The 27,713-nt window shown below is 36.7% G+C and overlaps 1 protein-coding gene across 11 annotated transcripts in view; it reads right to left on the reverse strand.

Moving 5' to 3' along the window:
• Positions 1-27,713, reverse strand: part of Mef2 (myocyte enhancer factor 2) — a 185,045-nt gene that overhangs the window by 125,963 nt on the left and 31,369 nt on the right. For 10 of the 11 annotated variants that reach the window (XM_070108600.1, XM_070108587.1, XM_070108601.1 and 7 more), the window contains one exon: positions 4,011-4,055. The exons of the other annotated variant lie outside the window; for it this stretch is intronic. The gene's annotated coding sequence lies outside the window, so the exon portion shown is untranslated. The remainder of the gene's footprint in view (positions 1-4,010; positions 4,056-27,713) is intronic. 11 annotated transcript variants of the gene reach the window in all.

The following is a 27,713-nucleotide window of genomic DNA, read 5'->3' on the forward strand; positions in this document are numbered from 1 at the left end:
CTCACTCGTTTCTACGGGAAAAATCCACTTTTCGCGGATATCCTACTGACTGATCATTTACATTTCGCTCTCGTAAGATAGGTCATATCAGCTGATTCGGAACACGGTTTTGCGTCGGTGACTGTTTGAGCCTTAACGTATCGCCCCCGCGATAAGCAAGTGCATGTAGCTTGAAGAATGCGAACAACTTTCTGTGAAGATGAAAGGAAGCGAACAGAATAATAGAATAAAAGAATCATAAACCTGCTTTGGCAGAAGAAACCTACAGCGAAGTGACCTGCACAAGGACGTTTTGGTCGTGAATATCTTTAAAGCCGTAAGAAAAGCTCACAAAAAAAATTCAATTAACTTTTTTAACGGAATCGTTAGGCGCTTTAGTCTTATGGGTGTATGTAAGTAGGTATGTCCCTATCATACACGTGTGAAAGAGCAAGTACATACATACATACACATATATGCATATATACATGCAGCGTGGTGTTTTCTTTGCTTATCAATAAGCGTAATTAATTAATTGCACGGATTCAGTGAATTATGGAAAAATTAAGGCCAAACAACTCAACCTAGCGCTTAGCTCCAGTGCGAAGGATAAACACGAGTCGAAGATAGGTCGCCGGGGTTGTCGAGCACAGCAAGAATACACCTACGCGACAGCATGTCCGACCGCAAGTACAGCAGTAATTCTTACACACACACACATACACACACATGACTGCGTACAGGTGGTTGTGTTGCTATTGGCAACGCGCGTCACCTGTGCGATAACAAAAACAACAACAACAGCATCTAATTAAGAGCAGCAAATGGGTGAACAAAGCCAACGAATGTATGTTTGGGTGTGTGCCTGTGTGTGTATTTGAGTAGGAGTTAAGCATAAAATCCCTATGCCACATACTAAAAGGAGCTTTCAGCAATTATGTATATACACATACACATATATATATTATGTATATGTGCGGATGTAAGCGCGTCTGTAGGGAAGCACTACAACAATGCGACATACACACATTTACTCCTACAGGTGGTCGCTGCTGCAGCAAGGATACTCCACATATTTATATATTGTATGTTTGTACATATATGATCATGTATTTGTATACCTTGAACAGAATATATTAAGTTTACCACGAAATTCATAATATCCATAAGGAAAAGTTGGAAACCCTATAAAGTACATATATATAAATAATCAGCATGACGAGCTAAGTCGATTTAGCCAAGTATGTCTGTCTGTATATACCCGAAATAGACCCTCAGTTTTGGAGTTATCGGTCTGAAATTTTGCACACGTCCTTTTCTCCCTAAGCAGCTGTTCATTAAATGAAATAAAATATTTTTGCACACCTTTATGCTATAAGAAATGCATCTGTTAAGGGTATTATAACTTCGGTGCAGCCGACGTTAACGTTTTCTCTTGTTTTATGTATGTTTGTGTGCCTGTGATCCAAGTAAATGGCTGCCTTGGATCGGCATTAGCTTTAAGGAAGCGTAAAAATTATTGGAGTTGATAAACTTAATGAGCTGGAAATTGTGTCGCATATATGTGCATACGTAGCTACATATAAATATAAATGTAAGTATGTGTATGCATATATTATACATATAAACAAACAAACGACAAATACCCGCTACCATTTGTCCCTATAACCTTCCGGAGCGGTCTCCCTCCGCAACGCGCCTTAACACTTCACTTTCATTTTCACTTTCATTTCGCACTAGTGAACTGGAATTTTCGCAAATTACCGTTAACAAAGTGGGGATATTAATTCACTAAGCAAAATGCGCTTGCCTTGCCACTTGTCTTCACGCTCTCGGCATGCGCTCTAATGTGGCGACATTATATGGGTCGGCAGCAAGCTGACTGCGTACAACGCAATTCATCAATAAAAACAAAAATAAAAGCAAGAACAACAAAACGTTGGGTTTAGGTGCGACGACAACAATGCGGGCGCATGTTTTATAAAAATTAGTAAGCTTCAATGATACTTTTATGTAGATTTACACACATACAAACATACATACATACAATCATACTTTTTATACCCTCAACACAGTATACAAAGTTTGCCACGAAGTTTGTAACACCCAGAAGAAACAGGGCTTCTATATAATATATGTATATGTAAATGAAAATGTAAAATCAGCGTACCCAACTAAGTCGATTTAGACACTTCTGTCTGTATAGACGCGTACTAGTCCATCACTTTTTGAAATATCGATCTGAAACTTTGCATAAATGCTTTTCTCCTCAAGAAGCTACTTATTTGGCGGAACAGACGATATCGGAACAATATAATATATATCTGCCATACAAAGTGAACAATCAAATTCAAATTTTTGTATAGAAAATTTTTTTTTATTTTATGAGATATCTTCACAAAATTTGGCATGGATTATTGTTCAAGGCAATAGTACAATATCCGAATAAATTTTTCAGATCGGATTACTATAGCATATACATAGCACACAAACTGAACGATCAAAATCAAGTTCTTGTATGTCAGGCTTTTTTATTTGTGAGGGGTATAATACTAGCTGCGGTGCAACCGAAGTTAAAGTTTTTTCTTGTTTGTTGTTTCTTTTGTTGTTGTTAATTATATTGTGCAACAAATTTCATTGAGCAATAAAGTTATTTATTATTATTATAATTATCTCTATAGTACTTATATGCATACAAACAAGCAAGCACACACAGATATATACATATTTACCTCCTCACACACACACGCACATAAATGCATAAAAGAAGAAAGATTAATGTCTGCCAACAGGACATCTCGTTGTAGCGACCATTAATTGACGTGCATTGCGCCGCTACAAGCAAAATTTGTGCTTCGCTGAGGTGGAATAATGCCACATACATACACACCCAGTAGTCTACTTAACATAAAGCCGTTATCCTGTTCTATTGTCAGCGCTTGTTTTTTGTGTGCAATGAAGCGCAGCGAGCTCTTTACGCTCTCAACACCAAATACACTCACACACACGCACACGTGAAATCTACGATCATTCTGAAGCACACAGTTTAAAGTGAGTCGAAGTTTTGAAAATAATAGAATTTAAAATTTTAAAGCGTGGCCATACGCCCCCAAAATTACCCATCAACCACCTATATTGAAAAAGCTTACAAGGGCTGTTTGAATAAACAATTTTCTATAGAATCATCGAAAATCAGTATCAGCCCCAAGGCCAATGTTACAATGCATACATATGGTATACAAAAAAAAACAGCTGTTCGGCTTGGGCCCAGTTTTATAGGAATATACTCTTTTAATCCTGTCATTAAATGAAATCCTAAATATATCGTATAAAATTCTTCTTTTACACTTCTTAAGCGGCGACTGCAAACTAGGCTCTTCAGGCCTTTGGCTTTCGACACTTGTTCAACTTAAGAGAATGATCGCTGAATGGAATAGCACTTACTCAGCTTATAGCTGAAAAATGCGCTGAATGCCAAAGCGTATGGAAAATCTTAATATGAAAAAACTCTTTTAGTCTCTTGTTAAGAAGATTTTTAAGCTCCTTAATTAATTCTTGATATCAACATTTTAACAAGAATATTATTTCAGTATAATAGTCAAACAAAATTGGTTTAACTGTAATGGACCCCAATATTCATTAATTTTTATTACTAAGCTTATTTTTCCTATCCATCTATGTAAGTTTTCCAACTTATAGATTTCGAAATTTTTGCAAAATCTATACGAAATTCATAATATCGGCTAACTGTATAATCTTTATACTCTAGCAAACTATTGTAAACGAAGTAGATAACCAAAATGAGCTTCTTTCTTTGCGAGTGGCGAATTGAACAAGCAACTGCTATAAATTACACAGACTGACTTAATCAAATAGATAAATACAAATAGTTAGGGGTTATCCCATTTAATGAGATATCCTAAGGGTCACAGGACTTATATGATATTAGTTCGTGAAAGGTAGCTATAGTAAATTAATCTCTCGTGTATGAAACTATAAAAATATATGTAGATTTCTTTGAATGTGCTCACCTTTAATCATTTTACCGTTTTAGTTTCTCTCTGAGGATTTCTGACCTAAGATAAAAATTAAAACTGATTAGAGAATATTAATTATTAGTTTAAAAAAATATTAAAAAGAAATTGAAAGCAAACAAAGGGCTAAGTTCGGGGAAAGTCCAACCATAATATATATGTACATATGTAGGTATGTTTATATAGGTTGGTTGAAAAGTTTCTGCGGTACGAACTATATTTTTTTATTCAATTTAATCTCCCTTAACTTCAATACACTTGTTCCAATCATCCTCCAATAATTTTATGCCATCCCTCTAATGACTGTTCGAAAACTCTGCAAAATACCCGTTTACGGCTATAATAGCTTCTTCATTCGACGAAAAACGCATGCCACGCAGCAACTGTTTCAGGTTTCTGAAGAGGTAAAAGTCGCTGGGAGCCATCTAGTGAATACGGCGAATGCTCAAGTAATTCGTACTTTAATTCGTTGAATTTTGTCATTGTTAAAAAACCTGGTGTGAGCAGGCGCATTGTCTTGATGAACAATTATTATTTTGCACTGCAAACCAGGTCTTTTCTCATGAATCCTTTCATCCAGCTGATCCAAAAGGCTGCAATAATATTCAGAGTTGATTGTTTTACCTTTCTGCAGATAATCAATCAACAAAATTCCTTTTGCAGCCCAAAAAACTGATGCCATAACTTTTCTTTGCTAATTGTTGTGACTTCACCTGCTTTGGAGCTGAACAACCACTTGAGTCCACTGTAAACGTTCTTGTTTCAATTTAGGATCATCGTGGTAGATCCACGTCCCATCCATAGTTATAAAACGACACAAGAAATCGGTTTTATTCGGCTTAAAATACTCCAAATTATACTGAGAAATTTGTTTTCGATCCAGTTTTTGTTGAATTAGAAGCCCCTCATGTTTTAATTCTCCATGTAAAATATGAAGTACTCGTTCGTCTGAGATGCCTATAGCATTAGCCAATTTACTCTTAGTCAAACTTGGATCTTCACTAACAATATTATGAACTTGCTCAATGATTTCTGGTGTGGTTGCGGATCGTTTTCAAGCATAGTACGACCGCGTTTAAATTAACCAGTCCAAAATTCAACGGTGCGTTTTGAATGTGAGTACTCGTTATACACTTGTTTCAACCAACCTGTACTCGGTATAGGAATAATTAGACGTGCGTGTAACACCTTTTTACAACAAACTGCAAGGCGAAACATACTTATCGAGACGTGTGGGCCGATTTTATTTATTTTAGTTATAGAACGACATTTTTAATCGATTTGCAGTCGCACAAGTTCCGATTGTTGACCAGCGCTTACTGTGCTCACTGGAGGTTCAAAGGTCGAACGCCAAAACGCAAGAAAACATCGGAAAACCGAATCAGCTCCAATCGGATGAAATTGATCCCCTTTAAGCCCACCCTAGTAAGCTTATTCGCTTTGAAGTTTCCGGTAATTCTACTTTGACCAGCCACTCATACAAGTCTAATATGGAAGAAGCTAGCAGTCAGTGAGCTCAAAGCTAGTATAGACGCTCGCTTATCGGAGTGAATAGTGATTTTATACCATTTTTATCAGAAACTTTTATTTAGATGTCTCATACAATATATTGAATAGTTATAAGGTTTACCGGAAGGTATGAATCTGTTTTGGATTAAGGTGTTTTTGGATAAGTAGAAAAATAAACGAAATATAGATATTCGCAATAAAATCATAACTTCTGAAATATTCGAAATACTTAAAGAAATAAACACTGTTATTCGTTGCAAACAAAAAATGTATGTAAAAAATCGTGTCAATAATGTGTGAGCTATTGCTATTGCCAGCTCAATGCTGATAAGACACTGCGGTAAACGAGGTAATATGAGTACGTATGCGTGCACCCGAATGAGTGAGCCGTCAAACAAATCAAAAATATATTATCTTTCGACGCCACCATAAATGCCGTTGAACGCAGCTTGGGCGGCCACCTCGTGCGCTTCCGGTGCCAGGCACTTGCCAGCAAGAAACACCTACGGATACCTATCAAACGTTATTTGATTCGGTGATTTGGGAAAACGCTTTCGCAAATGCATTTCAATTCGCCCAAAGCGTTTCTTTTCGCAGGCAGCAGAGGCGCAAGATATGTTAATGCTCGATGTTGCCATCGGAGCTCACGAACGGTGCAATAATGTGTGTTAGACGATTTAGGTTTACGTGAAAATGAAAAAATGCTCGAATGAGCATAACAAATAAAATGAAGCAGAAAAAGCCTTTTCAACATGCAATTTATTGGATTTTTTTATTATTATTTAATGCTTTGCGAATTGATATGGAAAATCATTTAGAAGAAAAAAAACAATTATTATGCGGAAATGTTAACGGCTGGAAATTATTGATAAAATATTGAATTGGGAATTGTGCTAACGGCGATGCACATACAACACACAGCAAAAATTTCGGACGTACCAAATATGGATTACCAGGTTAAGCATAAACCCACAAAATGTTAGGTTAGATTTAGTTACTATGAGAATTACATTATTTTTCTCATACACTTTAGTAATTCTCATACACTTTAAAGCAGTTGTCGGTTTAGAGTTTATACAAAATAAATTTGGACAAACGAAGGGATTGCTGTCTGAACTCATTTTGATTTGGTAAGACAAGGGAATAACGCTTCAACAAAATAGCAGGTGAAAAGCTTCATAAAACAAGAAGATGAAGCGACTACATGTAAGATTGCTAGTATACCGTGCCGTCCCGCGATAGTCGGGTCAACGAAATCGGTATGAAAATCGGCTAAAAAATCACCGGGCAAGGGCTGTGAACTCGGCAGCGTTCCTCAACATTATTTAGAAGATGGTCTTTGCCGCTAAAACCACAACAGCAAGAAGCGAATTTGAACAGTTATCAATGTAATTCGTCTTCAGTTCATGTCAAAACACCTGAAGCAACGTATAAAGATCAGACAAAGAAGGATAAAGAACCAACGAAATTGGCCCCGAGATAGAATATACACATACCTACAGCCACGGTCAAATGACACTAGACATTTGTGAATTATATTGCAAAAAAGAGGATCCGGATCTGTAATTTGGACGGGAGTAAAGAAGGAACCTTTAATTTCGTTCAGAGTTTCTGGTTCGTTTGAAATCTGAAACCACTTTCTTTGAGCACATTTCATACTATTTTAGCCAGGAACACAATAGAAACCCAAAGCGGCCACTTTCGAACGAATCCAGGCAATAGACTTCGAAAAAGACTAGAAGTCTACATACTCACCAACCATAGAAGCTTAGAATACATTTAAAGAAAGATATTTGACAACTTGATCTTTTAAGAATATAATCGGATTCCTAATAGGTAGATTAATTGTGATTAAAAGGTTTGATACATTTTTCTAAGCAATAAGCTGGATTCACTCCTCAGTCCAAGAAAGCGTGTTGGAGTACCCATGGTAGTCAATTCACCATTATGTTCAAATAATTTTCTTATGCAAACATCCATAGAATGATTTAATTTTGTAGTGGCTTGGTCTTATAGGAAGCACGTAGTCTACGAGGAACCCTTGGAAATTAAAAGGCTGATAAGCGCATACGTGACAGTGGAATTTCTGGACTCTAGAAGTCTGATGAACTTATAAGAAAGCTGCCCTGAGAATGTGCTTGTCCTTTGGCTGTCTACTCTTAGACTGGTGGTCCATACATCGGAACTTACTGCTTCTGGCCGGAGAAAGTTGAGTTTAAGCTAGACTCTTGCGCAAATTATATAACACAATCTAATAATGGAGTTTTGGTATCATGCTGTAGAATTTTGACAGCAGTTTCTTCCTTGCCGACTTGGCTACACAAACATTTTCACATTTTTACAGCTATCCAGATGACAAACAGGTTAAGGACATTTCGTGCATATATTTTTTTTAAATAATATCAGATCAAAGAATAACTGTCATAGCTGCTGGATTAAAGACTACGATTAATGAAATTTTCTAAGGATTATTTTTACTATTTTTTGACGCCTTGGCCATATTGAAGATCACTGCATCGCAGAACCTTACAGTTGGAGAAAGGGTGCAGTGAGCTTTTTCAATGATAGATCGAAGTTAAGAGGGAGAGTAGGTGGCGGCGTCTTCTGTTGGGAGCTCTTCATCAACTCTAGTTTCAGGCCACCGGACCACTACAGCGGCTTTCAAGCGGAGGTGGCTGCCATCAAGGTAGCAGTAGATGTACTACTCTGAAGTGCAGCTTTCTTCAAAGAACTGCAAAGCGAATAAACTTACTAGGGAGGCCACCCTTTAATCAATTTCATCCGATTGGAGCTGAGTCGGTTTTCCGATATCTTCTTGCGCTCTGGCGTTGGACCTTTGGACCTCAAGTGAGCTCAGCAAGCGCTGGTCAACAGCCTGAACTTGTGCGACTTTCCTTCTGGCCCAGAGGTCCTCCGAACTACATGCTCTTAGCAAAGTCCATCTCGCCACAATTGTATGTGTTCCGACTGGCTAAATATTCTGTCGGACGATATTTGCCAAAGCTGTATGGAGGAAGGCAAGCTGGAGTCATTCAGCAAGACAAGAGGCTTTTGACAGACTGAGATTGAAATATCTCGATAGACACACCTTTGGCGAATTTAACGAAGTTGCTGATATCGATATTAGCCGTCTTAATAAATTTGTGATAAACTCAAAACGCTTCGTCCATATTGACAAACCCTTTACGTACGCTTTTCGCACGCGTGTATCTTTTAAAATTCCCTGGGTGTCGTTAAGCGCGTTTAAAGCAAACATATTTTCATATCATTACGATTTGCATACGAAATGTGAAAGCACACTAATACAAATGCAAAGCAAAATGCATGTATGTAGTATATATGTAGACATATGTATAAGCAGAGCTTACTTATGGCACCAGTATTTCCGTTCGCTCAACGCCACAAGCGGCTACTGCAGCTTTTTGTGGCACAAATGGTAAATGTGCGATACCGATATAAACCTTCCGACACACACACACGTACGACTTATATGAATGAGAATGCGAAAGAGTGTGTGCAAATGTAAATGCAAATATCACTGCAAATGCAATGGAATTATAGTTGCGCATGCAAATCGTGTCAACTTCCTGCAACCATGCAATTCCACCACTTCACCCCGCTGTGATCACCAAACCATGGGCACCCTTGGCAATCAGGTGTCACCACAGCAAGTTCGTGGATCACACACACACAGTTCCAGAAACAAATCACGACGCTGCACTTCGCATTGTCGTCCGTCCGTCCAGTCCGCGACTTTGCACGTTAAATGAGTCGCATGACTTCATAACGACGCCAACACCGTTTTACATCGCCGTACCCTCTCCACCCTCAGCACTTTTTTACTGCGTTCACAGTGACAAGTTACATATTTCAAGTGCTGTTGTCGGCAAGTGACCACGCCTTCGGTTGCACACGCCGCTAACATCGCTCGAGTCGCGCTGGCATTTGACGGCTTTGAAGCGGATGTCCTTGAATTGTTGTTGCAGACGACACGCGGTAGCAATTGGCATTGGCAGTGGCGCTGACTCTAGCCGTGGTCACGGCGCAAGAATAATCGCCGACGCATAGTTGTGAAGCGGGGATTCGCGCTATGCTGTCGGTCAGGGTAGTGGCCAGTCGTGCCTGTCAAACATGATTGCCGTGGTAAGAGTGAATGTAACAAGCAAATATAAGCGCTTTATTATTGTTAGTTTATCCAGTAAATGGCGCAAATGATCAATTGGTGCGATAATGCGCGAAATCAATCGAGAAACGTTTAACTTTTTAAGGTGGCCAGGAAAATATTTTCAGTTAAAAAGGTCTATGCTATAGAATATCATGAAAAAGAAACCAAGATCACCTTCCAGAAAAAAACCAAGTAAAGCCCAAGTAGCAGAGAGTAGTTACAATGGTCCAAATAATTACCAGGGCAGATAGTTCCTTCAAACACTATTTTGCAATCCTATCAGTAAATTTTTAATCGAAGATAGAGCCTGTAGCCATTGAAGATCTAAAAGATTCAAAAGACATAGCATATCTAAGTTAATGATCTTAAGAATGATAGTGAGCTCTATCCACCGATCTTGCCAGCACTTGGAAGATGAGCTGAATTTCGTTGGAATAGCCATATTACACAGCGAAAGAAACATTCATAACTTCCGAAAAGAATTCAGACTCTACTTTACATATTCTCTCCATCGACTAGCGAGGGTAACAGTATATTCTTTTTACTTCTTCCAAACTGAGAATGGACTAGTTTTAAATTAACCAATAAGATATTTATGAATCTTAATCTCAACATATCGCTACATCTTGTGTTCTTCAGTCTGTAGTAAGACAAGTCCGTTTTCTCTAGGAGAGGTCCTGCAGTATATAAATTTACGCAAATGAAGAGCGACATTTTTAGCAGTTATCCGACCTTCGTTCACCGGAAACTGGCCTAATTAACGTGAATACGTTTCAATGGAATGGGAAGAACTGCTAGTTAGACAATACTGACTAATATCTACACAATACTGACTAATAAACTGACATAATTGCATAAGAAATATACAAAGCGCTACATAGTTGTTACGTTGGATACTGCAGCTTAGTACCTATGACACCCTCAAATAGCCTAGGGTTCAAATTCCAATATATCTACCAGCAATTGTCTCTAACGAAACAAAACTAAAAACGCACGTTTTTCTATTGTATTTTAAAGAAAACGTCGCAAAAATCTATATTTTTATCGAAAACAGATGGCAAAATAAAAGTTTCAAGATGATGAATTGCAAATTGATTAGTTGATGAAGATTGTTACACAACGAAAGAAGAGCTCGCAGAAACTATGGGAGTCACTCAATCAGCCATTTCAAAACGTTTAAAAACAGACGGAACATTCAAAAGCAAGGTAATTGGGTGTCATATGAATTGAAGCAAGGAGACGCTACAAAAAGAAGTCATTTTTGCATAGGATAGTGATTGGTGACCCTAAAATACAACCCTAACCGCAAATCATATGTGAAATCCGGCCAACAAGCCAAATCAACGGCTATGACGTCAAGGTAATGCTCTATGTATATTTGATGGGATTAGAAGGGTGTGCTGTATTATGGGCTTCTAAAACCGAAAGAATCCATTAATGGAGACCGCTACCAACAACCATTCATCAAACTAATTGAAAAACAACGGCTGTGAAGTCTTATGTCAGCCGCCTTATAGCCCAGACCTTACCCCTTCTGACCACCATTTGTTTCGGTCGATGCAGAACGCACTCACTGGTATACCGTTCACTTCCGAACAGGGTATCAAAAAGTTTGATGATTCATTCTTGGCCGCCAAGCCGGCAATACTTTGAATAATACTATTCCTCATGTTTTCCTAAAAATAAACGTTTAAATTTAAAAAAAAAAACACCGATATAGTTATAGACTCAATATGTATTAACATTTTTACATCTGGTCACCTCAAAGTACACCGGCACACCCAGCATAAATTGTGCTGTGTCTAAGCTTCAACTCTTTTCGCCGGCTTGAAGTTGTTTCTATGTAATGCTTTTAATGATTTGCCGCACGTTTTAGCATTTTCACGTAGCTCAATATGCTCCGCAGACAATGTCACAACAAAAAAATTAAAACAACATAAATGCCTTGCTGTTGTGCGAGTGAATGTGTGAATACCCTTACGAGTATTGAAAAGTGACACAACTTTTGCTTTCATCGCAGTGCAAAAATGCATACACACACATACAAACATGCAAAGGGTGATATAAATATGTATGTATGTATATTTAAGCATTTTTCTCATAAATACTCAATTCCTCGTATAAACAGTAGCGCTGCTTTGTTGCAAGTGTTTTTTCACCTTTTTTGCAATTCTCACGACTATAAAAACGACTGTCAAGCTAAGCAAAACAAAACAACAACAAAAGGCGGAGAGTGAAACAGCGAAAACATTTTAGAGACATGTCACTTAAGAATGTCAAAGTCATATTGACGTTACGATGCGTCACTGCTGCAGTGGCCCCTGCGCCTGCACTGCCATATCGATGACGACGACAAGTCATAAAAAAATCCAAGAACAATAATAATAACAACAACAAAAATAAAAATGCAGAAATAATGCAAGTGCTTGCAGCGACAAAAGCAAAGTGGCGATAACAAGTCGTAAACCACAAAATGCCTTCAGTGGCAACACACACAAGTGCATATGCACATATCTACATACATGCATACACATGGAGCCACACATATGTATCTACATACCAGCTTGCAGACAAACAAAGCTACTCAAAGCCCCACTTATACCTACATATACGAAATAGTTTATAGTTATTGTTGGCATTTGCTGACTTGAGTATGAGTAGCTGTGGCTTTGGTTGATTGTCAATCAAGTTTAAGGATGCAATTTGCATGAATTATCAAGGGAAAATGTCACATTGTGGTGATTGGCTGACTCTTAGCCGCTGTGGTGGATTGACTGTCAGCGCATTGGTGAGTTGGCCGACGCCGTTTGCTGCTGCTGTTGGTGTTGCAGATGCCTTGGTTAGGTATGCGTCGCTGGCGTGGCACCAAAGAAATGCTTGATTGGCATAAAACTGGTCATAAATGTCTGCGGAGAGCCCTTGAGGTGCGGCCATTGTGAATTTATACTTAAGTAGACGTTTTTCAATTACTTTTAGTTTTTTTGGGGGTAAAATGACGAAGTATTAAGTTGGCAAGCGTATAGAAAGGTTGCCTCCGATGCTGAAGTAGTTCTGTATGAATGAGGGACCGCTGCTTACTATAATATATCTTCTGTTTGCGGCGTTATGATGCCGGAGTATACTGGAGCGGCACCCAGTAGAGTTAGAGGTTGCCTTGACTTGACTGTCCTCGCACCATTAGAGCCCTTACCGATATTGCAGTATATTTCACTTCCTCCATACAAGTGAGAGTCCCTTAGAAATGAATAATAAAAAACTTCAAAATTTCGAAATAACAATGAAATTGCAGGCTGAAATCGAATGAATTCTAAAAGAGGCCAGTTTTAGAGCAGTGATACCGAAATTGGATGCGATCGAAATAAATCTAAAAGATTAGAAGTCTCACTGATATGACTCAACTCCGGATGAGAATTCGGGCATTGGAATTATGATATCTTTGTCCACTTAAATGTAAAAAGAGGAGACGACTCTCTAATATGGCTCTATCCCGGACTAGTCTTCGAAAAGAAAGCGGTTGTCTCCGCGAGTCATAAGTTTGAAACATCACACCCGCGGGTGAATTCATGGTTAAGGTACAAACTAGAGTCACAAGCGCCAGTAGAATAATATCTGGAAGTTTCAGATGGGTTCCGAGGACTTCTGCAAAGGAGCTCTCGTTCAGAACGACATCTCGGGTTATCCAAATAAAAAAACATAGTCGACCTACACTTAGAAGGACGAAAATTTTGGAATACCGAGCAGGTAATACAACCTTTAAACGGATATAAAACTAACATTTCCAGTACGAAGACCTAACTTCCTTAGATGAGAGCTCGGAAAAGTTGGTATAAGTTTCGTGACATAACAGTTAGCTTTACTTACTACTTAAATCTGTTAGAGATTTGTATACCTAATGAGGACACTGCCCCTTCTACGGAAGTTGGCAAGTATTTTGCGATTTTTCTCAATTACATTACTTTGTCTTTCAGAGCATCTCACTGTGGTCTACATCTCCTGATTTCGCGGTTGTTATTTTTCGGAAGCGAGTTCCATTTTTGTCGAGCGAAATTTTTTGATGCAGGTGAAGATATTATATATAATATAGGAGTTCTAAGAAGATAATCGAAAATCACTCCTAGAGAATTATTTCTGAAGTTTAGAATCGACTAAGAAGATGGTTTCGAGGAGTGGTACTGTGAGCCTTAGTGAAATACTTATTTCTAAAATATATCTAATGGCAGTATATACCTAAATTTAATTCTGACTATTTCCAGTGAAATATAGATTTCATAAATAGTATGAGAATTGCAAGTATTATTTTGGACGTAATAAATACGGTGGGCCAAGGTGACACATTCAGTTCTAAAAGAAAGCCAAAACGTTTTGCCTCAATATGATGTCATATGCTTTTATTTGATGCATTAATTTTAGTGCTTTCTAAACATGTAACGTATATTTCCCACATTTCTAGATATAGTGCAGTTGAACGCCTAAAAATATACAATGCCGTTCGCTTGTATTATTGCGTTACCGGCCATTTTTGTGCTGACAGGTATAAATGTATTTCAGTTGGACATTTTATGCAATACAAGTGCAGTAAAATCGAAAATAAATGCGCCAACAACAGCAACCTACGACAAAAACGACACGCTTTGCGCGCCCATAAATATGCAACACGTTGCAATAAATCACAAAACAACAACACACACAGACAGAGCTAACAGTTAGCGCAGAAAACGAAAATGCAGTCATGTCATGACAGGCCAAGTCGCGACGTCTAATGCCTGTATGTATGTGTGTAAATATATGAAGTGGAGGAAAAAAGGGTCTGAATACGAATATATGTTACATACTTTTGTGGGCCTGTAAGCCAGTAAAGCATGATTTTCAGTTTCGATTGCCACTCAACTTGATCGCAGCGCGCTCTCGGCATTTGTCGCCCACAAGCAACAGAGAGAGATAGAGAGGAAAAGAGAGATAAAGAGGGAAAGAAATAGATACTACTTAAAATGTTGCTAATTCTATGAGCTAAATAGAGACAGGTGTTGTTGTTGCTGTTGTCATATTGCATATGTATGTATATTTTAGGCGCCGTGACGAAAATAATGCTGAAACGCCTGAAGGTATGCAATGCCAATGCGAAATGTTAAAAGTCAAATACAAAAGTTTGAATATTAAAAGCCCAGCACAAAAGCATTTCCGTGTTTTCATTTGCATATTATATTAACGAATACCGTTAACATATACGCTGTTGTTTTGCATTACAAATACGCTGACGTCTGCTTCACTCGCTTTCGTTTCTCATTGCGCATTTCGTATTTGTTCGCATTGCTGTATTTAATAAGCAGCCGATATATTCGTGTACATTAGGGCAATCACTGAATGTTGAACGAAAATTTTTAAAGCAAATTCCCTAAACCTCAAATCCTACATAGAAATAAGTCGGTAATATCTTAGAACACCTAGGTATTGTGGGTCTGTGTGGTTGAAGCTTGCTCAGTCAGTATCAAACTTTAGATTTTTCTATGGAGAATTAAAACTAAATACATTTCGTTCAATATCGTTATAATCATTTAATTTCAATCAATACAATTGTAGTGAAAAAGATCACATATAAGATTTTGTCCACATTTAAAGGGTTATTAAAACGAGCACACTGGGATTAAAGAGAATCCAAAAACTCGTTTTTCTTTTATACCCATAGTCGTTACTACTATGCTAAAGCTCTAAAAACCCTTCGTTAACTTTGGATTAAAGGTAGGCGACCGGAAATCTTGGTTACTTTAATTTTTCAGAGGTTATAAATCTCGAGACACCTGCGATACTTCTATTTAAGGTATATTTGGAACCAACATTTTTTCACACTGACAAAGTGAGCTAATGATATATAGCTCTATAAAATGACCATCAATAAGAGCGAACCGAGTCGCGAAAACTGAAATAAAAAAATATCTTTGTGTTGAACCATAACAGAAGTGATTTTTATAGTAGAAGCGTCAGTTTCATTTTAAATCAATCAAACAGGTTGTTAGACCTAAGCTGAGATCCTTCAAATATTAGACAAATATTTTTGATAATGAATCCTCCCCAAAAGTTACGTTTTAGCACAGCACTCAGAGCATATTTTCAAATAATCTCCAAATTGGTGCTAAGTGGGTTGTGACTAAATATTCGATTTGTATATGTTTCTTTTATTTAATTTTTTTCTCGAATTTCACTTTATTCCAGTTTTTGCGTATCATTTTTACCTATCTTTAACCACTCGAAGTTTTTCAACATAAGCAATTTGAACTTACAATAAATTCTCGGGGTTATTTCGACTTTGCGAACCCTGGAATTTTAGTTTCTTAAAAATATTTTAACTTATCATAAATATTTTTAAGGTATTTCGACTTCAAGCGACTTAGTCTTTTAGTTTCGGTGGAGTATGTCAACTTTTTATTACCCCACTTTTAACCCTGACTGATTTTTCAAGAAACTTTTAAAAGTTTTTATTTTAAAGCAGGTCTTTACTACCCACTTTTTAAAGAGTTAATTAAAGTGCTAAAATATAAACACAAATCAGTAAATTTTACTAAATTATTTAGTAAAGGCATTTCAAAGCCCAATAAAGTAAATATATACCGCTCAAAAAGATCTGATGATATTGAGCCAAGCTTTCTTCCCATTAAGAAGTTTTGTCGGAGCCCTCAATCGTGACATTATATATCACTACGCCTTCGTAATTTAAATTCTCTGATTTAAAAGTCAAAATAAAAAATAATGTCTCGCTTTTTTCGCAACAAGCTTGCCAAAGTGGCGATTTTTAATGAGACCACACTGCAGGGAAATACTCATTAAACTGTTAAGTAGCTTAAGTATATATGTATATATATATATTGTATACGCTATATACATATGTATATAAGCGCTTAACAATGTAATGCGGAAAATGGCTTTTAAGCTTTTAACGAAAGCGAAGAAAGAGCACAAGTGTTCAGTTAAAAGATTTTATTGAATGGAAATTAAGTCGATAGCTTTCTGTTTTTACAATGTAGTCATATAAAAGTGTTAATTTTGTAAAGAATTAAATGGAAATGTTTTTTCCGCAGCCATAGTTTTCTTTTGTTGTTTTTTGCCTTTCCTTTTAATAGCCGAACAGTTCGCTTGCTGTTCATTATGCCAATTTATTTGCAGTCTGCTCATTAAGAGTGCAGTGCTAAAGATCTATATACATTTATATATATATATACATATATACACATTCATATATATATATATATATATATACATACAAATATATATTCACAGATATATACATATAGGTATACAAAAATTATGTGAGAGCTAGTCTGCAGATTTCATAATGAATTACCGCACAGCACGAACAGTGGCGACAGAACGGCTCCGTCTATGCCCCCTCAATAATAACAACAATAGGCTATCAGGTGCAATCACTTACATAATATTTAAGTCACTTTTGCGAAATTCGCCAACCGCCTACCGCTTTGCGTTTGCACTAGCATGCAAGTGACTTATGAACACACACAAATAATCAGGTAAACTCATAAACGATGTGCAAATGAATCTAACAAATAAAGTAGAGGGCAAAGCTTGGAAAGCTCGAGCGACGCCGAGTTATATACACCCTTGAAAACTCTTGGGGAGGTCATTAAAAATGTTTGGTATAGTTATTTCTACTGTATTTATTGCATTACATAGTCAAAATTTTCTCTTAAGAAAATATCGCGAGTTTGTTGGCCACTGACTTTCATTCAGTTCGATGACCGTCAAATCTCAAATCACGGATCTCAAATGGCCAATGGAGTAGGCGCCGGGATTTACGCAGCGAAGCTAGACATCAGGCGGCGCTTCAAGCTGCCGAAATACTGTAGTATCTTTCAGGCGGAAGACTTTGCGGTCAGAAAAGCTGCTGAACACCATTATTAGTTGATAGCCAAGTGGAATTAAAGGAATAATCTGACATCGCATTGCGTCAGAGAATGTCCTTAGCAGCAGCCCGTACAGGAATTACGCAAGCAATTAAAAACGATACACAATGAAATTTTTGAAAGGGCTTACAGACGGATTAACTTGAGATGGAATGCTGGATCGCTAAGATCATGTGCAAAGGTATGGAAGTAAAAGACGCATGCTTTTTACTTACATGGTCTCGAAAAGATTGCAGGACCGTTGTTGGCATAGTCACAGGTCACAACTTAATCAGACATGAGAAAGACGCTGAAACACCTCCCCTGCTTCTGTCCGGCCTTACCTAGAACTCGGTTAGATATCTAGGAGCTTCGCAGCTCAACGAACTAGATGAGGTATCAGAATTAGATATCAAGTATCTATTAAACTAAAAGCGTTGACGTCCTATATGATGTAAACTTTAGCTAATATTAAACTGAATCTCCATCTGGCATTACATAAAACCTAAAGAACTATGTATGGCGTGACAGCCAGCCCGTATACATAATCGCAGGAATCGCGTGGAATTTTTACAACGTACCGTTAAATGGTCGAAGGATCGTATAATTTGGAAATTTGGAAAGGAATGCTATTTATATTATTTACGATAGAAAGACGTACGTAATCGGAACGAAACTGGATTTATATCCGGGCAAGGACTGTTTACTCAGAAGCATTCCTCCAAATTGTTTGGGGAAACATTGAAGTGTGAAAAGAAGAATATAAAAAAGAATAGATATAGGTTATATAGGTTGGAAGCAAAATTGAAGATGGAAAGAAAGTCGGACACGATGGAAAACCTAGAGATGAAGATAAAAAGTCGGGAAGAACTAAAATAAATGAACAGTTGTATGAAATATGGTGATACAGAAAAAATGATCGGAAAGCACGGATAGAAAAACCGAGAAGGATGGTAAGAAAATATCAAAGATCAAGGAAACAGACTGATGAACAGATGTAGACACGGAACAGAACAATAAACGAGCAGATAGACGGAAGGGAAATAAGGGCAGAAAAGCAGACGAAAAGTAAAGGAGAGATAGACAAATAAGCGTACGAAAAAAGATGTAATCGCAAGGAACAAAAACCAAAATAAGAATATGTAGGGAAAATAGATAGACAGTAGGAAAAACAAATTAAATACGGAAGCGACAAATGTGGAGAAAGACGTAAGGTTTGAAAGCAACAACGTAAAACGGTGGACAAAATGGATAAAACAGACAAAGGGATAGATCGTAAATACAAAGAAATTGAACGAAAGGACGGACCGAAAGATCTGGCTCACTCTAATTTCGCTTTCCTTAAACACAGCACAGTCACAGCAATTAAAGATAGCCTTCCTGTACTGACAAGGAGTGCGATCACAACAAGAAATATATTTACATATACAGACAGCCAGGCGGTGAGATCACTATTATCCCCTAGAATTTCGTCTAAGATAGTGAAAGAATGCCTTGATCTGCACTGGGTCCCAGGACATAGTAATATCCCCGAGAACTGTGTAGCAGATGAACAAGCTAAAGAGCTCAAAAGAAAAGAAAAACAAATGTAATATGTATACGAATGTTTGTATATTTGTGTGAGTGTAAGTCCACACGACTATATCAGTTTCAAGTGGCATTAGTTACATAATACAATTTCTACAATACATTTCTAAACCAACTAACTGACGTGCGATATTTGCACCACTGACTACTACCCCACAGCGCCTCTAATAGCAGCCATAAAGCCCCGCCCGCACTATCAGCTCAGCAAACTAACTCGTACATTGCTTGTCTGCTCTGTTCGGTGTGTGTTTTCTAATTAAATTTTCATAATTTGTTGCCTTTTGTTGCACTTTTCTATTGTGTTTGCTGTTGTTGTTTTTATTCTAAGTTTCATTCCTATGGACTTTCACATGGATTATGTGTATGTGTATATGTATAGAAGCTCCCCCGTCTTCACTGTTTATCTACAATATTTAAATGGCACCCACCAACAAAACCAAAAACAACAACAATAGCAAAGTAAATGCCAGCAGTGCCCTCATCGTCCGCCTCTTCTTAAATGCATTTCTCTTTATCAATTCGCTTCCAGTTTGTTTCTCATTTACCAGCAAAGCAAAGTCTTCTCTCTCTCCCTCATAATATTATTACTGCTTTCCTTGTATTATTATACCCTGAACAAAGTATATTAAGTTTGCCACTCAGTTTGTAACACCCAGAAGGAAACGTCGGAGACCCCATAAGGTGTATATATAAATGATCAGCGTAATGAGCTGAGTTGATTTAACCATGTCCGTCTGTCTGTCCGTCTGTCTGTATATATACAAACTAGTCCCTTAGTTTTTAAGCTATCGATCTGAAATTTTGCACCTGTCCTTTTCTCACTAAGAAGCTGTTCATTTGTCGGAACGGCCGATATCGGACCTCTATAGCATATAGCTACCATACAAACTGACTGAACAATCGGAAGCAAGTGCTTGTATGGAAAACTCTTTCATTTGACGTGGTATCTTTACGAAATTTGGCATGGATTATTATTAAGGGCAACTTCAATTTTTTGACAAGGTATATTCACGAAAATAAGCACGAGTTATTGTTTAAGACAACAATATAGTCTTTGCAGAAATTGTTCAGATCAGATCACTATAGCATATAGCAGTGATACAAATTGAACGTTCGGAATCAAGTTCTTGTAAGGAACCTTTGTATTTGTGAAGAGTATTATAGCTTCGGTACAAACGAAGTCAACATTTTTTCTTCTTTTATTGTTGGTTTATTTTATTTTGTTTTGTTATTATCTCGGTTTTTGTACTTTTTGTCGCTTTTATGCAATTATTATTCAACTGGGGTCGATCGAAAGTGCAGCAATAAAATATTTCTCCGTCGCATTTACAAACAACAACACACCGTTTTAGTAACGTCACAAGACATTTCCAGTAAGAAACAATAAAAAACTGTTTATAATAGATGCGACAGCCAGTGAATTTTATAGCAGGAGACACGTTTGGAAGCAGCAAGGTTTTAAAATTAGTTACAATTGTTGGGTTAGGTTAGTTAGAAGACGCCTAAGAACTCAATAAAATAATTTAAATAGATTTATAAATCAAATGGGTCGTGAAACTTTCTTGGAATGCTTTGCTTCAGAGGATGATGTATAGAAATAGAAGTCCAATACGTCCAGGAATTGCAGAAGAAGCCAGAAATCATTTTATAACTCACCAAGTATTGAAAGATGAACAATAATCGCAAACGCAGCTCGAAAGAATTTTGGATGAAATGTTACCTAGAACCAGGAACGTCGGAACCTGTAATGATATATCAAAATCGAGCCATAAAGTCTTTAAACACAAGAAAATTATCAAGAAAGTCCGAATATATTTGCTGTTCCCTTCTTTAACAGCGGATGTTGCTCACAAAAAGTGCCAACCGGTTAGTCTCAAATTTTAACACAAGCTTCTTAGATATATTTTTTAGTAACTAATTGAAGATTTTTTTCTGACTGATAAATATTTTTGTTTTTAAAAACATTTTAAGGCCGAAATTTTGGTGAAAAATCGATTTTTGTCCAAAACTTTATTTTGCTTATTCCTACGATTAATTACTAGATTTAATAGTACTTTAACGAAACCTCTTTTTTGAGAGGAGCTCCCGGAGATTAGCTGTAGCTCTTTTCGAAAAAATATTTTTACTAGTACTAAGTCTTAAAATACCGTTAAAAGATTTTTGGATCAATAAATTTAAAAGTTTTCTCAGAAAAACTCCTGGAAAATTCACTTTTTTCGGTCTTCTAACTGTATATAACCCCTTATGTCTTAAATGATGAATAGCCATTTGGATAACTGAGAGGAGAGAAACAGTGATAGAGAAGCACTAACGGCTTATAGCGTTCTAGTAAACCTGCCAATTACTGCATTGATAATAAACAGCTGAGTTTGACACATAGATATAAAGCGAATACCTATGGTACTGTTCTCAACATCGAGTACCAATGTGGAACTCTCAAATCTCTATCATTAATTTCAAAGAATTGTAGAATTTTTGTAAAATCAATCCGTAGCTACATATTTAATATACATACATGTATCGGAATTGACTTCGGGTTACTCATCTTAAGACTTTTCTAAACATTACTGACCGAGATGTGAAACTTTTAATAAGGATACAGATAATCTTTCTAATAAATCTTGTGCAGCTTGTGTGATTCCATCGAGGTATGGACTAAATCATATAATATAAAAATAATTAATTAAGAAAATTACCCCGATTTTAAGGGTGAAAAATTGATATAGACATTGTTTACGACTTCACTAAAGTTGAGCATTTTAATTTTAATCTGACAGTACATTCAAGTGATAGTTACATTTAGCCGACTTTTGGCGTTCAAACGTAGACTACCGTATTGCGAATTGAATCCACACAAGAACTGTCGCTCTTTAACGCTGTACTTAGAAGAGTTTGGAAGAGCTCGCTGTTTTCTTCGATGTGAACAAAAAGTGTTTCGTCAACTTTAATTTTGTGAGTTTTATTCGAGATTAAACTTTTTCAATATTCAAGCCTAACCAGACGAAATGTGATATTTCTTCATTGTCCAGCTTCGAAGAGTTTAAAAGAAGTCTGAGGATTGCTTTCGTTTATATGAATTTATTTGGAATCCGACATGTTTAAACATATTTCCTAACATAATAGGTTAGCTTAAAAAAAGCAATAGACACCCATTATAGAGAGTGAAGATCGCTTGAAACCACGATCATTAAGGCTTTACTTTACATTATCTATTTCTCAGACTTATTTCTTACAAATTAAGAGGACGTTTTCTCCTTTGTCATTCTTATATTCAAAGGGATAATGTGATAACTCTTTGTGTCTTTCCTTTGTAAAATTTTTTTATCATTTTATTTCGTTATTCCCATTTCCGATAAATGTCTGTATGTAAGTATATATGCACATGAAATACATACTTTTTCTACAAATCACTGAAACGATGCTCATTTGCAATAAAATTTTATTGGAATGCAACGACTTGGCTAATCGATTTTTATGAGCATTCCATTACAAAGCCACAATGAAGCGCGCCTTGCATATCAAATGTATTTACTATGAATTTGTTGCTATTATATTACGATCGAGATGATTGAAGAGGCAGAAACCGAAAGAAAAACAATGTTTTGAAGATTAATAGTAGAAAAATGTATACAAATGCAGTCATTAAATTACAAAATATTTTAAACACCAAATACAGTGAGTAATTTTGGATAAGTTGTAGGCTATATGATGTAATTAAGCATTGAATTATTACAACAATATTTTACTTTGAATTATTAGTATAAAGTAGCGATTTTTTTTCTTTCTTTGAAAATACTTTTTTGACACTTTGTTTTTAATAAAAGTCTTTGGGACCTTCAAAATTAATTATCTTTTTACGACGTCATATTAGCGAATGTCGTCTGCTGAGAGACACAATACAAATATGTTAGCGAATAGTGTACTCCCTTAGTAATATTTGACTGTGCGTAAGCCTAAGACGTATATTGATAATAGGTAATCTGTGATAACCACATAATTAGAGCTGTAAACTAATCTGTATGAACGTGAATCCAATAAACTTTACCGTTTGACGCATTGAAAATTTATTTTTTCTATTAGGTTAGATTAGGTTCCATGGCTGATTCTCATGATGAGGATCCGTGAAAAAAACCAAATACTTTGTGAGGCCAAGAAATTCTCTTAGTTAGATCTCAAGTATTCACAAAGCCGCTTGGGCCCATAGCAAATTTGCTTAAGCGTTTAATTTCAATTCCCTTTAGTTCAACTGGATGTATGAAGAAGTGAAATCCAGTCCTGATCTAGCAAAAGCAAGACAGTCAAGGAGAAATTGTTAAGATGATTTTACTATCGTCACCTTTCGAACAGCTGACTTTTAATAACCAAGTGTGCTTTGATTGGGCAATAACCAGTTAAACCCCATCAAGTTAGGAAAAGTAAGCCCTGCTAAGAGTAAAGCGTCTCCTAGACTTCTTGCAATTTTATTTAATTGACCAGGCAATTTCTCGAGAGATTTAGCCATCTAGCGGTAAAACCAGTATACTGCAGAGCTTCAACCAGCGATTATAAAAATTAAACTGAAGTGTCTATTTAGCAAATTCTGGTAGACGCTATTGTTTTCACTTAGCTATCTAATAAACGAATGGTCAGAATCCCCTGATTCGTACCCTCAATAATATCTAAAATAGAAAAAAGCATATTGAAAACCACTCTTAACTATTGGGATATACTAATATATAATATATGGTGTAGTAATAATAAATTAATTATTTTTACATGAAATTGAAGGGTTTAATTACCATAGTTAGAATGTTCCAAATATGTGCCGTTTTGTTAGATAGCTTGTTGTCATTTTAAGGGTAATTTCACTATTCCTTCGTTTCTATTGGCAAAAGAATTGAGACAATTGATTTTCACAAGCCTCTCTTGAAGCGAATTCTTTCGAATTCGGTCCAATCGTTGACAGTACAGTTCCGAGTTAACAGTTTGCCGTATGGGAGCAGCTCATAGTAGATAATTCCCTGCCACTCCCTCCAAGCACACAGCAAAACCTTCCTGGCCGTCAATCCTGGCTTGGCAAACGTTTCCGCCGGCTCACCGAGTTTCGACCATGACCGTTTTCGCTTGACGTTGTCATAAGTGACTCACTTTTCATCGTCAGTCACCAACCGCTTCAGAAATGGGTCGATTTTGTTGCGATTCAGCAGCGATTCGCAGATGGAAATTCGGTCCATGAGGCTTTTTTGCGTTAACTCGTGGGGCACCCATACATCGAACTTCTTTTCGTATCCAGCCTTATTCAAATGGTTCCAAACGGTTTTTTGTGCAATCTTTAGCTCTCGGACTCGACAATTTCCATGATTATATCGATATTTTCGACAATTGACCTTCCAGTGCTTGGTGCATCTTTAGCATCGAAATTACCGGAACGGAATCGACGAAACCAAAATTGCGCGTGATTAGCTGTTACAGTATCAGGATCATAAATGCTATTCACATTTTCAGCGCAAGCCAGGCGGCGTTTTCGCCCTTATCGAAGAAAAAGTGTACAATAAAGCTATTTTCTCTTTGCTAGTGTCCATCTTTGACGCGAGCTCAAACAAAACTGTATCAACCAATCACATAACAGTCAAAAAAGCTTTTTTGTTACGAAATGTCATATTTCTAAAGCCAACTAGCGAAACCCGATCGGACTTATAAAACGCGAGATACAGATAAATAACGCCATCTATTGGAAAAATAATGGATTTCTCTTTACTACACCTAATATATATAATAGTTGTCCATACAGGAACATGATTCTGATCATTCAGTTTGTATGGCAGCTGGTCCGATATCAGCTGTTTCGACAATTGAGCAGCTTCTTGGAAAGAAAAGTACATGTGCAAAATTTCAGATCGATATCTCATAAACTGAGGGTTCGCGTATATACAGACAGACGGACGGACAGGTATGGCTAAATCGACTCAGCTCGTCATGCTGATATTTTATATATAATACATCTAATATATACATATGTGTATTTTATAGGGTCTAAGTTTCCTTCTGGGTGTTACAAACTTTTTGGCAAGCAACTTAATATACTCTGTTCAGGGTATAATTATTGTACACGCGCTGTAAAACTTGCCCAGACAGGAAGCCACAAACTTCATTTTTTAATATTCGCTCAAATTTAAAATATTCCAAACTTTCAACATTTTATATTTAAACATAAACACCCTTCCCGTCTGCGTATCAGTTAATATCAATTATTTCTAAATTTATGCAAAGTGCTTTCACTGATCGCGGAGCACCGTTTGCCACCGCGTATGAGTAACATTCATTATTAAAGTCAAATCAGTGTAAATGCGCGCAGCAAAACGCCAAAATCACGACCACGTGCTAAATAATAAATCAACAAATCAGACTACAAACCGAAAATAAAAAGCAACAACAACAAACACTAAAAGAAAAAATAAATAAAAAATGTAGAAATAAAAAAATATAAACGAAATTAAGCACAACACCAATCAACAGTTGACAAACGATGATTTAATTTACTGCGGCAGCGCAGCTTTTTGCTGACACTGCGACTGAAGCCGCGTGCTTAGTCAGCAGTGGCAGAACCGGAGCAGTCGCAGCCGCCAGCAGCTGAATGACGTCGAGCGGCAAAGTGTTTCATAATCGAGTCGCTGGAAAGTCATTTACCCAAAAATGTTGTGTGGAGCACACACAGTGTAAGCGACAAAAATTGATACGCTATAGCCAACAAAAATATGCGCTACGCAAAGTTGTTGTGGTCAAAAAAAAAAACAAAAAGAAAAGAAAAATTATTAGTGACTGCGAGGTATCACGTGAGTGAGCAGCACATTAAACAATAAGTATAAAAAAGAAAATAATAAAAAAATTAAAACAAAAACAATTCTGGAAATGTAGACATAATATGATTAGAGAACTGATTTTTGGCAGAAAAAATATAGCCTTGCGATATTAGATGAGTTCGTGACTATCACTTGGTGTATCGTTGATTCAAATCCTAGCTGAAACAAAATTCACTATTATGGATTTTAAAAACAAAGGAAAAACGTTAACTTCGCCCGCACTGAAGCGTAATACCCATCACAGGTGCATAGCGGTAAAGGATATTTTCTTGATTTTGATAAGTCAGAGTCGTGTTTATGCAGACAGACAGACGGACGTGGCTAAATCAACTCAGCGTGCCACGCTGATCATTTATATGTATATATATGTGGTGCCCAGTGCCGTGCGTTGCGTTCGCAATCCTAATTAATAAATTTGTAATTAATTTTAAAATTCAACTCTGTCACATATTGTAACAAGAATCAATAAAGCTGCTGCTTCTTTCCCTTTTCATCGTCAACGCTCAACTAATACGGACGTGCCTTCCTCCATCCTTACATATACCTTATAGCGTCTCCGACGTTTCCTTCTTACTGTTACAAACTTCATGGCAAACATAATATACCACGTTCGGTGTATAAAAAGGTCATCCAAGTTAAGTAGGCCTGCGATCTTTAAGTATATTTCTGTTTTGTAAAAGTTTTTAGAACCTTATTATTTCTTACCACTTATTTCTTAGATAAAATTTAAAGGAGCTCAAACGAAACGAAATTTCAACAAAAATTGTATGAACGCGATTATTATAAACATTTTATTTTCATAACGAAAATACATTTTTCAAGATCCTAAAATACAGATGTTGTTAATTTTGTTGTTGTAGTATAAAAAATATCATGAATAATTTTGAATAATTCTAGCAATTAACTTCCAGTGTTTCCAGAGTCATTCGATTATTTAAACACGATCTCTTCAATCCGTTAAGATATCTTACCGTCCAGACTACTCTTCAGGATTGTAATACTAGGTGGACTAGGACTAGGTGTGAATATGCTGTATGTGAATTTAATTCCGAATAGAAATAATCGATATACTATTTCGATAAAAAAAAAACAACTTCGGCTTCTTTGGCTTAAGTCCATCCAGAGTATTCCATTAGTTGGATTATTCCTTGATCTCCTATGTACCTTAAATGACAAAACAACGTCTCATCTGAATATCGCCGTGAGTAGTTGCGGCCCTCATCGCTAAAATATATTGATCTTGCTCCGTTGAAATGTCCACAGCCACCGTTTTTTAAATACCATTAACATCCAATTCTCCAATCTCGATTCTGAAATTTTTTCGAGAGTTTAATAACCGAATATCTTAAAAATTTGACTGAGTTTTCGGCCTAACTTGCGCTATTTCGACCTTAACAAATTTTCCTGTTTTCGAAGGTTATTGCATCGTATTCGATTTTTACACGAAACGTCTTATGTATGCATATGAAGTTGAAAATAATCAAGATTTGCTCAGAAAGGCTAAGAAAGCAACGAATTTAAAGTTTTATTTTAGCTATAGAAACTGACAGTATCCAGCAACAACATAAAAACAGGCGAATTTCGAACTTCAATTAGTTGAAGACTTTGCATTTTGTTTTCTACACGCACATCATTGCGTGTTGCATAGACAGCGCTTTCTAGAAGCTCCAGAGCACATTAATTCTCAAGAATCGACCCTTGCCACTGTTTT

This window comes from Bactrocera oleae, chromosome 4, assembly GCF_042242935.1.
Source record: "Bactrocera oleae isolate idBacOlea1 chromosome 4, idBacOlea1, whole genome shotgun sequence".
Lineage (NCBI taxonomy): Eukaryota > Metazoa > Arthropoda > Insecta > Diptera > Tephritidae > Bactrocera > Bactrocera oleae.